The sequence below is a fragment of the Mytilus californianus genome, unplaced genomic scaffold (genome assembly GCF_021869535.1).
Source record: "Mytilus californianus isolate M0D057914Y unplaced genomic scaffold, xbMytCali1.0.p SCAF_4, whole genome shotgun sequence".
NCBI lineage: Eukaryota > Metazoa > Mollusca > Bivalvia > Mytilida > Mytilidae > Mytilus > Mytilus californianus.
This window is the reverse complement of record NW_026262690.1, coordinates 10,806,654-10,822,893: the sequence shown is the minus strand read 5'-3', so window position 1 is coordinate 10,822,893 and position 16,240 is coordinate 10,806,654. Positions and strand designations below refer to the sequence as shown.

Genomic DNA, 16,240 nt, shown 5'->3' with positions numbered 1-16,240 from the left:
GAATGCACCTCTAGGGATACTACCCCAACATCATACCAAATATAAAGTTTCCTTCATTTAAGGCTAGGAAGAAAATGGTCGGACAAATTAGGGTTAAGAATAATAATAATAATAATAATAATAATAATAAGAAACGGGACAAAAACATAAAGTCCCCAAAACTCCGTTTTGGCGACTTAACTAGATTTGCCATTGCAAGCAATAGCGGATGACACCCTTCACACATTGCCATTAAACTGCAGCCATTTTGAAAATTTGAAACAGTATTTACACATAAATACATTACAACATATTTGTTTGTAAATTTTTTAGAAAGTTTTGAGCATTTTTCAATTTTTCACATTTTTGCTGTTTCCATGGTAACGGTGTCCATTTCGAAAATGCCAACAACAGTTTCAACATTGACTAATATGCCATCTTTTATATTCATGAAATTTGTTTCAGTTTGATCTTATATTTCTTAAGAAAATGCTGCTTTGTTGTTTTTTTCAATAGTATCAATGTAAAACTTTTCTCCAGTTCCCATGGCAATGGCAGCCATTTTGAAAATTCCAAGTACTGTTGGTACCTCAGGGCACCACTGCCAACATTTACATAAACTTTCAAGAGGTTGCCTCTTATAACGAAAGATTTAGAAATTTAATTTTTGTTTTACATTTTTGCTGTTTCCATGGCAACGACGGCCATTTTGAACCGTTCCAATGTCTCTTGCACAACTTGACTTAGTGGTCCACATTATGGTATAGTTCCATCAACATTGGTCCGACCAATTCCGAGAAATAGTGTGGACAAAATGTGTGGAAGAATCAAAATAATAATAACTAGATTTGTAATTGCTAGCAATAACGGATGGCACCCTCGTTCCCCCATTGCCAGGATTACGGCAGCCATTTTGAAATTTCCAAAGTCAACCTACGCATCTAAACATGCCAGTTAACATTACTGTAAATTTTCAGAAAGTTTGGAGCATTTTAAAACTTTTGAAAATTTTGTTGTTTCCATAGTAACGGTGACCATTTCGAAAATTCCAAAGACAGATGCCACATTAACACATGCCATATTACATATCCATATATTTGTATTTGGTTTGATGCAATATTCTACAAGAAAATGAAGCTTTAATGTATTTTCTCATAGGCCCAATGTTAAACTTTCGCCCTGTTTCCATGACAATGGCGGCCATTTTGGAATTTCCTAATATTGTCTTAACATCTAGGCATACCAAGGAACATTTCCATAAAGTTTCATCCAGCTAGGTCTTATAATGAAAGATTTCGAATTTTGAAAATATTTCACATTTTTGCAGTTTCCATGGAAACGGCGGCCATTTAAAAAAATTCCAGAGTCAGATGCACAACTTCACATGAGGGTCCTCATTATAGTATAGTTCCATTAACATTGGATCACTCAATTCTGAGAAACAGCGTGGACAAAATGTGTGGAAGAATAAGAAAAATAATAAGAAAAAAAAAGAAAAGTAGAATAACAATATGTCACCCCAACTCCGTTGAGGGTGCCATAATAATAATAAAAAGAAAAAAAAGAAACGAACAATAACAATATGTCACCCCAAATCCGTTGAGGGTGCCATAAAAACTAGATTTGTAATTGCTAGCAATAACTGATGGCACCCTTCCCCCATTGCCAGGGTAACGGCAGCCATTTTGAAAATTCCAAAGTCAAAGAGTGCATCTACACATTCTGATTAACATTTTTGTAAAGTTTCAATAAGTTTTGAGCATTTTGAAATTTTTGACATTTTTGCAGTGTGCATGGTAACGGTGGCCATTTTGAAAACTACTAAGTCAAACTGCAAATCAGCACATGCCAGTTACCATTTCTGTGAAGTTTCTTTCCATTTGGGACACTTTGATTTTTTTAGCATTTTTGCTGTTTCCATGGAAACGGCGGCCATCTTGAACCATTCCATACCAAGGTGCACAACTTTACATGGGGGTCCTCATTATAGTAAAGTTCCATCAACATTGGTCCATTGAATTCCGAGAAACACGACGGACAAAATGTGTGGAAGAAGAATAAGAAAAAAAAAGAAACGTAGAATAACAATACGTCACCCCAACTCCGTTGAGGGTGCCATCAAAAGAAACGTAGAATAACAATATGTCACCCCAACTCCGTTGAGGGTGCCATAACTGGTCCTCATTATAGTAAAGTTCCATCAACATTGGTCCATTGAATTCCGAGAAACACGACGGACAAAATGTGTGGAAGAAGAATAAGAAAAAAAAAGAAACGTAGAATAACAATACGTCACCCCAACTCCGTTGAGGGTGCCATAAAAAGAAACGTAGAATAACAATATGTCACCCCAACTCCGTTGAGGGTGCCATAACTAGATTTGCCATTGCAAGCAATAGCGGATGGCACCCTTCCCCCATTGCCAGGTGAGCGGCAGCCATTTTGAAAATTCCAAAGTCAAAGACCGCATCTACAGATGTCTATTAACATTTTTGTCAAGTTTCTTCAATTTTGGAGCATTTTGAAATTTGTGAAATTTTTGCTATTTCCATAGTAACGGGTACCATTTCAAAAATTTCAAAGACAGGTGCCACTTTGGAACATGCCATGTTACATATCCATTAAGTTGTACATAGGAATAATTCAACACTATCACATGACTATTTTTCTAGAATGTTCCATGAAAATTGACCCCCTAAAATAATGCCAAGATGACCCCGGGCTGAAATAAAAATGTGGAATGGACATCTGGACATCGGTCTCTTGTATAACACAAAACTTAAAGGTTAGAACTACCAGTAGCGAATCAATATTCGAAAAATGACCCCACCCATGTTCCGGCCCCCAAATAGTGCCAAGTTGACCCCCATTTGAAATAAAAAATAGTGAACGCACCCCTAGGGATACTACCCCAACATCATACCAAATATAAAGTTTCCATCATCTAAGGCTTGGAAAAAAATGGTCGGACAAATTAGGGTTAAGAATAATAATAATAATAACAAGTAATCCTGTGTTAGGATGCTAACACAAAAGTCGCCAAAACGGCCCCCAACCATTGTTCTGCTGTTTCCATGGTAACGGCAGCCATTTTGAAATTTCAAAGTCGGATAGCACATCTACACATGACAGGTCACATTACTTACAAGTTTCATAAAAATTGGACCAATTTTCAAATTTAGGCATTCGTTTTTCCATGGTTACGGTGGCCATTTTGAAAATTCCAAAGTCAAATGCCACATCTACATAAGACAGTCAACATTTGTGTAAAGTTTCATTAAGTTTGAAGCATTTTGTTTTTTTTGACATTTTTGCAGTTTCCATGGAAACGGCAGCCATTTTGAAAATTCTAAAGTCGGATAGCACATCTACACATCACTGGTCACATTACTGTCAAGTTTCATAAAGATTGGACCAAATCTAGATTTTTCGCATTTTTGCAGTTTCCATGGTAACGGCGGCCATTTTAAAAATTCAAATGTCGAATTACAGCTACATATGATGCTACCTGTAATAATCTATCATTATATAACATAAAAAGTACATAGGAATAATTCAACACTATCACATGACTAATCACATGACTATTGTTCTAGAATGTTCCATGAAAATTGACCCCCTAAAATAATGCCAAGATGACCCCGGGCTGAAATAAAAAATGTGGAATGGACACCTGGACATCAGTCTCTTGTATTACAAAAAACTAAAAGGTTCTACCAATAGCGAATCAATATTCGAAAAATGACCCCACCCATGTTCCGGCCTCCAAAAAGGTGCCAAGTTGACCCCCATTTGAAATAAAAAATAGTGAATGCACCCCTAGGGATACTACCCCAACATCATACCAAATATAAAGTTTCCATCATTTAAGGCTTGGAAGAAAATGGTCGGACAAATTAGGGTTAAGAATAATAATAATAATAATAATAATAATAATAATAATAATAATAATAATAATAATAATAATAATAAGAAACGGGACAAAAACATAAAGTCCCCAAAACTCCGTTTTGGCGACTTAATAATAATAATAAGAAACGGGACAAAAACATAAAGTCCCCAAAAATCCGTTTTGGCGACTTAACTAGAATTGCCATTGCAAGCAATAGCGGATGTCACCCTGGTCTGCCAATTGCCACTAAACAGCAGCCATTTCGAAATTTTCCATCAGTGAATGCAGATTTATGCATGACAACAGATCTATCTGTTTTAAATTCCAATGAATTTGGAGCATTTTGATATTTTTTGTATTGTTGCTGTTTCCATGGTAACGGCCGCCATTTTATAAATTCCAAAGTCAAACTACTGCTGCATATTGTTTTCCCCATAATAATATACCATCATATTACATTTAATGTCTGTAGACCTATTTTAACACTAATGTTCTGGAATGTTCCATGAAAAATTCACCCCCCTCAAATTATGCCAAGGAGACCCCCCAGTTGAAATAAAAATGTTCCATGTTGAAGTGTGCATGAGTCTCTTAATATCATAGAAGTTTCATATAAATTGGAACACATTTCTATTTTTCACATTTTTGCTGTTTCCATGGCAATGGCAGACATTTTTTTTATTCCAAAGTCAGGTGCACAACTACACATGGTGGTTAACATTATGGTATAGTTACATCACAATTGGTCCATTCAATTCCGAGAACTAAGCTGGACAATCAAAGAGCTGAAAGCTTTGAGGAAAAATGACGCCACTGTCTCTAATATTGTGATATTTTTTATGCAAGTCTTGATTTTCACATACCGTAATAAGTTTAACATTGGAATATGTCTCGTAAGCATATAATTGATATTCGTATATGTGTCTGTTTTTTCAGTACAAATGAATAGGTCAAGACTACCTGAATTATCTACAGTATCCAATTACTACTGGCTGTTTTTTTGTATAAATAAATAGGTCAAGACTACTGGAATGATCTACAAAATCCAATGACTACTGGCTGTTCTTTTGTACTAATAAAAAGGTCAAGACTATTTGAATGATCTACAATATCCAATGACTACTGGCTGTTCTTTTGTACATATAAATAAAGACTACCTGAATGATCTAAAGTATTCTAAGTAATATGATTTTTTTCTTGCAATTACATTTTTCTAAATCAAGAATATACACTACTAGTATCCTTTTCAAACCAAATGATTATGAAGAGCCTGTTGTTAGCAAGCTCTTATACCCCACATACTCATTAAATAAGTTACTAGTGACCTAGTTATTTCTGTTACTTGAAGCAAATTATATTTCTGTATATTTAGACAATAGTATAATATTGTTTTACTAGTTTTATTTCACCTTGAAGATTAGACAAATAGGGATACTCCTTCGATTTTTTATTTCATGTCAGTCAGGTCGCTTTATATGAAACTTGAAACCACTTCTCTGCCATATTTTTATTTTATAACAACTCTGCCCTTGACCATGTTGACCCATGTAATTGATATTCATTCTTTAACCATATATCATAGTCAGTTAGTGTTTGATTTTGCACTCCCACACCACCTTTCATGTCTTTCAGGTCAAATGTCTGTCTCCATTTAAGTTAATGACATTGAACAATCATGGTATTAAACACAATTTCAATAGTGATAATGCTGTTCTCGTGGGTCACCATATATTCAACTTGGGTAGCATTCCAGTTATTGAAATTTGTGTCAGATTAGAACAATGATCTAGATCTTTAGGAATGGATCTTATAATTTAATATGGAGCCATAGTATGGAACCCCTACACGGTAACAAAAAAAAAAAACAAGCTTGAAAGGATACAATGTCAAGCGGCAAAATCTATCACCAGAGATTACAAGTCAAAAGAGGATGGACGGGATACGTCTCTAAAATGCTTGCTGAACTGGAACTACAGCAAAATCTCCAGACAAGACGAACAAAGCGTTGAAGCCAGAAGTTAATATTTATGTAAAAAGTAGTTGAGGGGCTGATTCCCGCTATTGAACCATACTGTCATTCTATAATATCATTGCGTAAGTATTTCTGTATTGGCCTTGTTATTGGTCCATGTCTTGGGTGTATTGGTCTGAGGCGAAGCGGAAGGCCAATACTGCTGGCCGAGGACCAATAATAAGGCCAATACAGAAATACACGATATAGTATCTTTATTAATTAACTACAGTGTTACAATATTTTTTTTATTTCATTTCACAAGAGAAAAACATTTTTACCTTGAAGTGGAACTATCCAAATCTCAGTTTCCTTTTATAAGATGCAATATCTAATGATTCGGTGCCGTTTGACTGCTTGCCGAGAACCAATAATAAGGCCAATACAGAAATACACGTAATAGTATCTTTATTAATTAACTACAGTGTTACAATATTTTTTTTATTTCATTTCACAAAAGATAAACATTTTTACCTTGAAGTGGAACTATCCAAATCTCAGTTTCTTTTTATAAGATGCAATATCTAATGATTCGGTGCCGTTTGAAGTATCTTCAGCCTTTTCTCTTCTGATGAATTTTTCTACCCTTTCCAGTCACTATAAAGTGTTACAACTTTAATTTAGACACAACACATAAATAGTAATTGGAAAGGTACTGCCATTGCATGTGTAATGCAAATATATTTAAAAAAAAATGGATCTCCTGTTAGTTGGTGATCGCAATACTGGTATACTAATTGATACAACTATCCATAAGCCAATTGACCAAAGAACGAAGATTTGCACAATTACAGAATGCATATGCCTGGTTCGGGTTTAAAAATAAACGACCGTTTAAATACAAAACATGAGAAGCGACAGTAAACAGTAAAAATCGATTTGTACCATCGACATGATGAAATTATGAGGTCGTCAAGAAATGAACTTTGTGATAATTTACTCGTTCCCCAAACCTGAAATAATCCCATAGTCTACTTTCAAAATGCTTTTTAAATGAATGGGACCGTCTTTAACCTCAAATATATGCCATACTGAACGTTTCAGCTTGTTTATGGTGAGTAAACCTGCGTCTTACAAACAACTGTTTACTTTCAGTTTGAGTTTATCGTGACTTACGATCTAAAAACTAGAGACGTTCCGAAATCCTGTTTTGTAAACAAAGATTCATACGCACCGCGTGGGTATAACCGTATTACTAATTTCCGATTTTTAAAATCTTCGTTAATCTGGATAAAGACCAGTTTCTATCCAATGGATATCAAAATGATTCCGATTTTCACTTTTTTTAATGATTGTAAAGTTGAAATGGCATGAAAGGCTGACATTATTTAGGAGAACTATTTTGTCTAGCGATTGCTGATCATTGGAGGGTAAAAAGTTCAACACCATAACAAAACGGATCTATTTATCATGTAAACATACCGATTGTTTACGATTGTAAGACATGTGCATCAACAAATGGAAGTTTTTAACGACCTTGACTGTCTAAAGAGCCCTTGCACGGTCGGTCATTATAACATGTGCATAAAAGTGAAAGCTCGAATAAATATGAAAAATATAACAAAGGGATAGCTCCAAATACCATTTCATAACAAAAAAAACATATGGACAGGTCAAGATATCTTTTTGGTAAATAAAATAAAGTGTGTAAACTGGTTCCCGTCCGACTACAACACTTTGTTCCAGTGTAGCGTAATACAAGCAGATTCCAGTTAGTATGTAAAATAGTAAATATGAAACCGAGTGCGGTAGGCGGAGGCAATAATCGACTTCCGTAAGTTCTGGTCAATGGTATCGGAAACATGCCGCTGATAGCGTCATTTTCCAAAAAGTGTGGAATAAGAATAATAAACTATATTTGCCATTGCAAGCAATAGCGGATGGCACCCTTCCCCCATTGCCAGGCGAGCGGCATCCATTTAGAAAATTCCAAAGTCAAAGAGTGCATCTACACATGCGAATTATCATTTTTGTAAAGTTTCATTAAGTCTGGAGCATTTTGAAGTTTTGGACATTTTTGCTGTTTCCATGGTTACGGCAGCCATTTTGAAAATTCCAACGTCAAAATGCAACTCTGCCCATGCCAAGCACCATTTCTGTAAAGTCTCATCCAGTTGCAGCATTTTGATTTTTTTGGAAATTTAGGATATTTTTGCTGTTTCCATGGTAACAGTGGATAATTGCAAAATTCTAAAAGCAGACATCTCATTGCCACGTGTCATGTTATATATCAATACAGTTTCATTCACTTTGGTGAAATACTCTTTAAAAAAATGCTGATTTTATGCATTTTCCCATAGGGTCAATGTTAAACTTGCCCCCAGTTTCCATGACAACGGCAGCCATTTTGGAAATTCCAACACCAATTACCACTTCTACACATGCCAGTCAACATTATTGTGAAGTTTCATTAAGTTTGAAGCATTCTGAAAATTTTGAAAATTTTGCTGCTGTATCCATGGTAACGTAGTACTTCTAATGATTGTGAAAATCATCCAAATCCTGTATATAGTGGACAACTACATTGTATAAAAATTTGATGATTTCAAGTTATAGCATACCCATATTATTCACCAAACCCTTAAGTTTTTGGAGCATTTAGAACTTTTTGCATTGTTTCCATGGTAACGGCAGCTATTTACTAAATTCCAACGCCAAATTTCACATCTACCAATGTTGCTCATCGTTACTATAAAGTTTCATTAAATTTGAAGCATTTTGATATTTTTGAAATTTTTGGTGTAGTTTCCATGGCAACATGGTAGTTCCAATGATTGCCAAAATCATACCAAAACCAGTATATAGTGGGCACCTACATTGTATTGAAATATGATGATTCTAAGTTTAAGCATATCGTAATAATTCACCAAAACCAAAAACTGGATTTGTTCACGTTTGTGTAGTTTCCATGGAAACGGCGGCCATTTTTTACCATTCCATAGCAAGGTGCACAATTTATATAGGGGTCCTCATTGCAGTAGAGACCAATCAACATTGGTCCATTGGATTCCAAAAACTCGCGCGGACAAAAATGTGTGGAAGAAAAATAATAAAAATAATAAGAAGAAAAAAAAAGAAACGTAGAATAACAATATGTCACCCCAACTCCGTTGAGGGTGCCATAATAAAAGAATCGACCAATAACATTATATCACCCGACCTCCGTCAGGGTGACATAAACTAGAGGCTCTCAAGAGCCTGTGTCGCTCACCTGTATTTACTGATGCTTTGGAAATCATGTAAAATAAGGTTAAAATCATAATTAATAGTATTAGATATTAGATATTATAATGATATCTAAGATAATAACAAAAAACTGCAAAATTTTTGTAAAATTACTAACTCAGGGGCAGCAACCCAACAACGGGTTGTCGGATTCGTCTGAAAATTTCAGGGCAGATAAATCTAAATCTGATGAACTTTTTTGCCACCAGTCAGATTTGCTCTAAATGCTTTAGTTTCAGAGATATAAACCAAAAACTGCATTTTACCCCAATGTTCTATTTTTAACCAAATCGGCCATGATGGTTAGAAGGCGGGGTCATCGGACAAATTTTTCAAAGTAGATACCCTAATAATGATTATGGCCAAGTATGGTTATATTTGTCTCAGTAGTTTCAGAGAAGAAGATTTTTGTAAAAGATTACAAAAATTTACAAAAAATTGTTAAAAATTGACTATTAAGGGCAATAACTCCTAAAGGGGTCGAATGACAATTTTGGTCATGACAACTTATTTGTAGATCTTACTTTGCTGAACATTATTGCTGTTTACAGTTTATCTCTATCTATAATAATATTCAAGATAATAACCAAAAACTGCAAAATTTCCTTAAAATTACCAATTCAGGGGCAGCAACCCAACAACCGGTTGTCAGATTTGTCTGAAAATTTCAGAGCATATAGATCTTGACCTGATAATCAGTTTTACCCTATGTCAGATTTACTCTAAATGCTTTGGTTTCAGAGATATAAGCCAAAATCTACATTTTACCCCTATGTTCTATTTTTAGCCATGGCGGCCATCTTGGTTGGTTGGTGGGGTCATCGGACACATTTTTTAAACTACATACCCTAACAATGATTGTGGCCAAGTTTGGTTAAATTTGGCCAAGTGGTTTCAGAGGAGAAGATTTTTGTAAAAAGCTAACGACGACGGAGACGACGCCGACGACGACAACGACGGACAACAGACGACGGACGCCAAGTGATGAGAAAAGCTCACTTGGCCCTTCGGGCCAGGTGAGCTAAAAACAGCAAAATTACCTTAAAATTACCAATTCAGGGGCAGCAACCCAACAACGGGTTGTCCGATTCATCTGAAAATTTCAGGGCAGATAGATCTTGACCTGATAAACAATTTTACTTCATGTCAGATTTGCTTTAAATGCTTTGGTTTTTGAGTTAAAAGCCAAAAACTGAATTTTACCCCTATGTTCTATTTTTAGCCGTGGCGGCCATCTTGGTTGGTTGACCAGGTCACGCCACACATTTTTAAAACAAGATAACCAAATGATGATTGTGGCCAAGTTTGGTTTAATTTGGCCACGTAGTTTCAGAGGAGAAGATTTTTGTAAAAGATTACTAAGATTTATGAAAAATTGTTAAAAATTGACTATAAAGGGCAATAACTCCTAAAGGGGTCAACTGACCATTTCAGTCATGTTGACTTATTTGTTAATCTTACTTTGCTGAACATTATTGCTGTTTACAGTTTATCTCTATCTATAATAATATTCAAGATAATAACCAAAAACAGCAAAATTTCCTTAAAATTACCAATTCAGGGGCAGCAACCCAACAACAGGTTGTTCGATTCATCTGAAAATTTCAGGGCAGATAGATCTTGACCTAATAAACAATTTTACTTCATGTCAGATTTGCTCTAAATGCTTTGGTTTTTGAGTTATAAGCCAAAAACTGCATTTTACCCCTATGTTTTATTTTTAGCTGTGGCCGCCATCTTGGTTGGTTGGCCGGGTCACGCCACACATTTTTTAAACTAGATACCCCAATGATGATTGTGGCCAAGTTTGGTTTAGTTTGGCCCAGCTGTTTCAGAGGAGAAGATTTTTGTAAAAGATAACTAAGATTTACGAAAAATGGTTCAAAATTGACTATAAAGGGCAATTACTCCTAAAGGGGTCAACTGACCATTTCGGTTATATTGACTTATTTGTAAATCTTACTTTGCTGAACATTATTGCTGTTTACAGTTTATCTCTATCTATAATAATATTCAAGATAATAACCAAAAACAGCAAAATTTCCTTAAAATTACCAATTCAGGGGCAGCAACCCAATAACGGGTTGTCCGATTCATCTGAAAATTTCAGGGCAGATAGATCTTGACCTGATGAACAATTTTACCCTGTCAGATTTGCTCTTAATGCTTTGGTTTTTGAGTTATAAGCTAAAAACTGCATTTTACCCCTATGTTCTATTTTTAGCCGTGGCAGCCATCTTGGTTGGTTGACCGGGTCACGCCACACATTTTTAAAACTAGATACCCCAATGATGATTGTGGCCAAGTTTGGTTAAATTTGGCCTAGTAGTTTCAGAGGAGAAGATTTTTGTAAAAGTTTACGGACGACGGACGACGGACGACGGACGCAAAGTGATGAGAAAAGCTCACTTGACCTTTCAGGTCAGGTGAGCTAAAAAGAAACGTAGAATAACAATATGTCACCCCAACTCCGTTGAGGGTGCCACAATAATAAGAAAAAAAGAAACGAACAACTAGATTTGTAATTGCTAGCAATAACGGATGGCACCCTCGTCCCCCCCATTGCCAGGGTAACGGCAGCCATTTTTAAAATTCCAAAGTCAAAGAGCACATCTGCACATGCCCATTAACATTTTCGTAAATTTTCATGAAGTTTGGAGTATTTTGAATTTTTTGACATTTTTGCTGTTTCAATGGTAACGGCGGCCATTTTGAAAATTCCAAAGTCAAACTGCAACTCTTAACATGCCAGTAACCATTTATGTAAAGTTTCATTAAGTTTGGAACACTTTCATTGTTTTCGCATTTTTGCTGTTTCCATGGCAACGGCAGCAATCTTGAAAGTGACAACACCCAATTGCAAATCTTCACATGGTGGTTCCCTACTGAAAATGTAAAGTGGGATTTCACTGAAAATACCAGTGGAGTTTCATCAGAGTTCCATTGGAATACCACTGTATTACCACTGGGAAATTTGGTCGGGATTTTCATTGGACATTCATTGTTTTCCATTGGGATATCAGTGGAATATCCAGTGGGATTCCTGTGAATACTCGAGTGGAATACAGTGGAAATTCCATTGGAATACCAGTGAAAACTTCGTTGGAATACCATTGTTTTCCCACTGGACATTTATTGTTTTCTACTGGGATACCAGTGGTAATTCCATTGGAAATTGTAACAATCAACCAAAGAAAACCAGTGATATTTCAATGGAAATTGACAATTCCACTGAAATGTTAGATATCATTTTGCATGCACTGCTTATTTTTGAATGAATTAATAAGAAAACTTGAAATAAGACAATAACCATTTTAATGCAAGTCAACAATTAAAGAAATTACAACAGTTTAAACATCATCCACATTTAAGACCTTTTAAACGAAAAGATCAACCTCTTTAAAATATTAACGTTGATAAATTATCATTTTTTAGTCAAAGATGTATTTACTTAATTGTACATGTAAATCATTTTTCTGGTTAAATCATTCATAAGTCCATGGTAACTTTTGGTCCTCTTGAAATCTTTCACAAATGGTTTTAATTTTCAATTTTACAAATTTGTTTATTGTGCATTAACCAAACAAAAATGTCCAGTTTACATGCATACGAAATACTTTGTCAGTTTGGTCAGTTTTCTTCATCATCCATTGATATTATTCATGAATTAAGTCCAAAGTTTCTGCATTCCAATCCTGTTCCATTAAGTCTTCATCGATTAATCTGAAAGAAAAAAAATCATACATCATAACATGCATAGAATTTTGAATTAAAATAACATTACAATACCATGCTCCAGTCTGCAATTATTCAAAAATATATGTTACTGGCATATATATTTTATTTGTGTTTGTGTGTAATTTATTCACAACATTTATACACTAAGAGCAATTTAGACACATGTATGTCTATTGTTGAAGACTATGTGTTCTCTAGATATCTTTGGCTATAGTTGTTGGGTTGCTGTCTCTTAGACTTATAACACACATCTCTTTTTATCAAAATAGACTTCTATTGTTCATGGATCAGGTGTCTCTCAAAGCCAAATAAAATAGTATGTGTGGTTCCAGTTACATTTAAAAAAAATTAGGGTAGGTAGGTAAGAATTTTTTTTATTTTATGGTTTTTTTTTACATTGAGTCTATCATGTCTGCAATTATTCAAAAATATATGTTACTGGCATATATATTTTATTTGTGTTTGTGTGTAATTTATTCACAACATTTATACACTAAGAGCAATTTAGACACATGTATGTCTATTGTTGAAGACTATGTGTTCTCTAGATATCTTTGGCTATAGTTGTTGGGTTGCTGTCTCTTAGACTTATAACACACATCTCTTTTTATCAAAATAGACTTTTATTGTTCATGGATCAGGTGTCTCTCAAAGCCAAATAAAATAGTATGTGTGGTTCCAGTTATATTTAAAAAAAAATTAGGGTAGTTAGAATTTTTTTTATTTTATGGTTTTTTTTTACATTGAGTCTATCATGTCTATGGGAGCAACATTTTGACTTAAACAGTACTTACTGAAAAATGACAAAAAAATCTTTAGGGTAGGCTATTGTTAAGACTAAACAAAAAGGTAGGTAAGGTAATTGGAACCACGCATATATTTTTATTTAGCCTCATATTATCTTTCCCTTTGTGTTGTGTTTGTTGTTGGTTTACTATCTGGTTGAAGCATACCAGACACCTCATTTTGTTCACATAATAGCCATGATTAACCATTGTGCATGATGATCAGATCAATGTTTTTGAGATGTGTTTACAGCTTATAGATGTGAATGATTAACATGATTAATGTATTTTTATTTCAAGTGTGGGAAGGATGAAAAAATAATTCAATAAGTACCTTTCAATAATCTTATACTCAAATTTCTTTTCTGCTGCTGGTTCGTTTGTTTTCATCGTGTTTTCATATTATTGAGTGGATATTGATCGATGCACAGTCATCATTTTTGCAGCTTTGTACCTTCACCATGATCAATCCCTTTTAATATATGGACAACCTAAAAAAAATGTAAAAACATTTTATTAATCATTTTTAATTCTGGTCATGACCTGTATGCATCATATATTACTGATATTTATCATACAATGTACATATATAATTAAGAAGCTTCTTTCAGTTAAGTATAAAGACTCTAAAACACAATATTAACCTTTAGGGATTTTTTGTGTTGCATGTCCATCCAAATCAGAACATGACAAAATTAAGTTGAATGTGCCTGAGATTGTGTAGTAAACTGTAAACATCTTTCCTTGATTGTGAAGGCACACAATGTAATTTAATATTGAATAATAAAATTATTATTACATTCCCACCTCCCCCTTTTCAGAACACCAAATGGTCATCCTCAAAGTGTGAACTAACAGAGCCCATGAATAAAACTAAAGGGGGTATATATCTTTTCTTTTTAATTTTAATTAAAAATATTCATGATGTAAAAATCAAATGTAAAATCTCTTAAAAATTACCTGTATCTGCTGTACGTCTGCCCTACATCAGCACATCGTCTCATCGTAAATTCTTGGTTCAACAGCTAATGTCATACCTAAATGTTCTGCCTTTAATGTCTATTTCTTTATTTATCGAAGGTTGTTGAGTATTAATTATTATTAACATGATTAATGTAACCACAGCTGGACAATGCTGGACAGGATACATACTCGTACAATATTTTTAGTTTCAAATTTGAACACATTCCGTGTATTAATGATAACGACTATCTGATTGGCCGATCGGAAATCCCGGATATAGAGTTATCCAATCAAATCAGCGGTTATATATATAGTCTGGTAGAAAAAAATGGCAGCCTCCATGAATGTAAACATGTGTGTTGAAAAACAACATTATAGACTACAGTTTCACGAATTTTCTGCTCAAATTATGCCAAAAACACTGACATTTAGCGTACAATTGATTGGAGCGGATTATATGTGAAATGTTTCTATAGATTAACTTATATGACCCGAGTTCCAGTGCCGAGTTCAGGACATGAAAATGATGAAAAATTCATCACACGGACAAAGTTAAGATACCGAAACAGTTTATAGAACAATGTGGAAAATGAAAGCCGTTCACTTTACTTTTCTCAAAAGAACAGTAGACCAGTAACAGTTAATGAACATGATGAAGTCAAAGGAGAAATAATTATATTATTGTATACATGTAGACTGTAGTGCAGGGCAGTTGCCAGTACGGTCACTTGAAGAAAAAAACGGAGTTATCCTAACAATTCGTACAGTCTGAAGATAATTTCTGCAACAGATCTGTTTAAAACGGCCCTTTTAAGAGCCATGCACATTTTTCAAAAAGAATCTTAATTGTTTTTGTTCGTTAAATCAACCAGAATCTTATTCTCAACCCAATTTGATATAAAATATTCATTTCTTTATTTATATTATCTGATTATTGCACATTTAATTTTATTTCTTAATAGTTAAAATGTATCCTTTCAATGTGTCATACTCATAGGCTATATGGTGATGCATTATATTCACCCTACATCTGAGGAGCTACCATTTTACTTATTTTATATGGGTGTGGGGGGGGGGGGGGGGGGGGGGGGTCTTTCAGACCAAATGATTATTTTCATTTGTTACTAGGCAAGTGATTTCATATTACATTTAACCATGTAACATTTTTTGAACAAATGTTTCATATACATGTATATATGTAGGTTTATGAAATATTCATAATACATCCCTTATATTATCATGATTATAATATTTAATTTCTTATCAGGCCAGCAAATTATATGCTACAAATTAAATCCTTTATATAATAATCATGCACTTAATTATTTGAAAAATTTAAATTAGAAGTATATATTCCTTTAAATTTCTAAGTCCAAAATTCCACTGGAATATTTGCATTAAATCAAAACTCCACTGAAATATAAACAATAATATTCCACTGGAAATTAATTGGAAAATCTTTGGAAGTTTCATTGGAAATTTCACTGATTTTCCATTGGAATTACAGTGTGAAAAATATTCCAGATGTTTTGGATGAAATTCTAATGGGATTCCATCGGAATATTTTTTTCCACTGAATACCAGTGTAATTTCACTGGAAATCCAGTGGAATCCCGTACTCATTTTCAGTAGGGTTAACATTATTGT

General features: G+C 34.2%; 1 long non-coding RNA gene across 2 annotated transcripts; it reads right to left on the bottom strand.

Annotated features, from left to right (window-relative positions):
- Nucleotides 1-12,405: 12,405 nt before the first annotated feature.
- Nucleotides 12,406-15,293, bottom strand: LOC127737461 (uncharacterized). Of its 2 annotated transcripts, none has more exons than XR_007999558.1 (3): nt 14,591-15,292; nt 13,965-14,121; nt 12,406-12,830 (listed from the first exon to the last, which is right to left on the bottom strand). It is a non-coding gene; the product is annotated as an uncharacterized LOC127737461 (long non-coding RNA). The 2 variants fall into 2 exon arrangements; XR_007999559.1 differs by lacking the exon at nt 12,406-12,830 and adding an exon at nt 12,837-12,907 and having other exon boundaries at nt 14,591-15,293.
- Nucleotides 15,294-16,240: the final 947 nt, after the last annotated feature.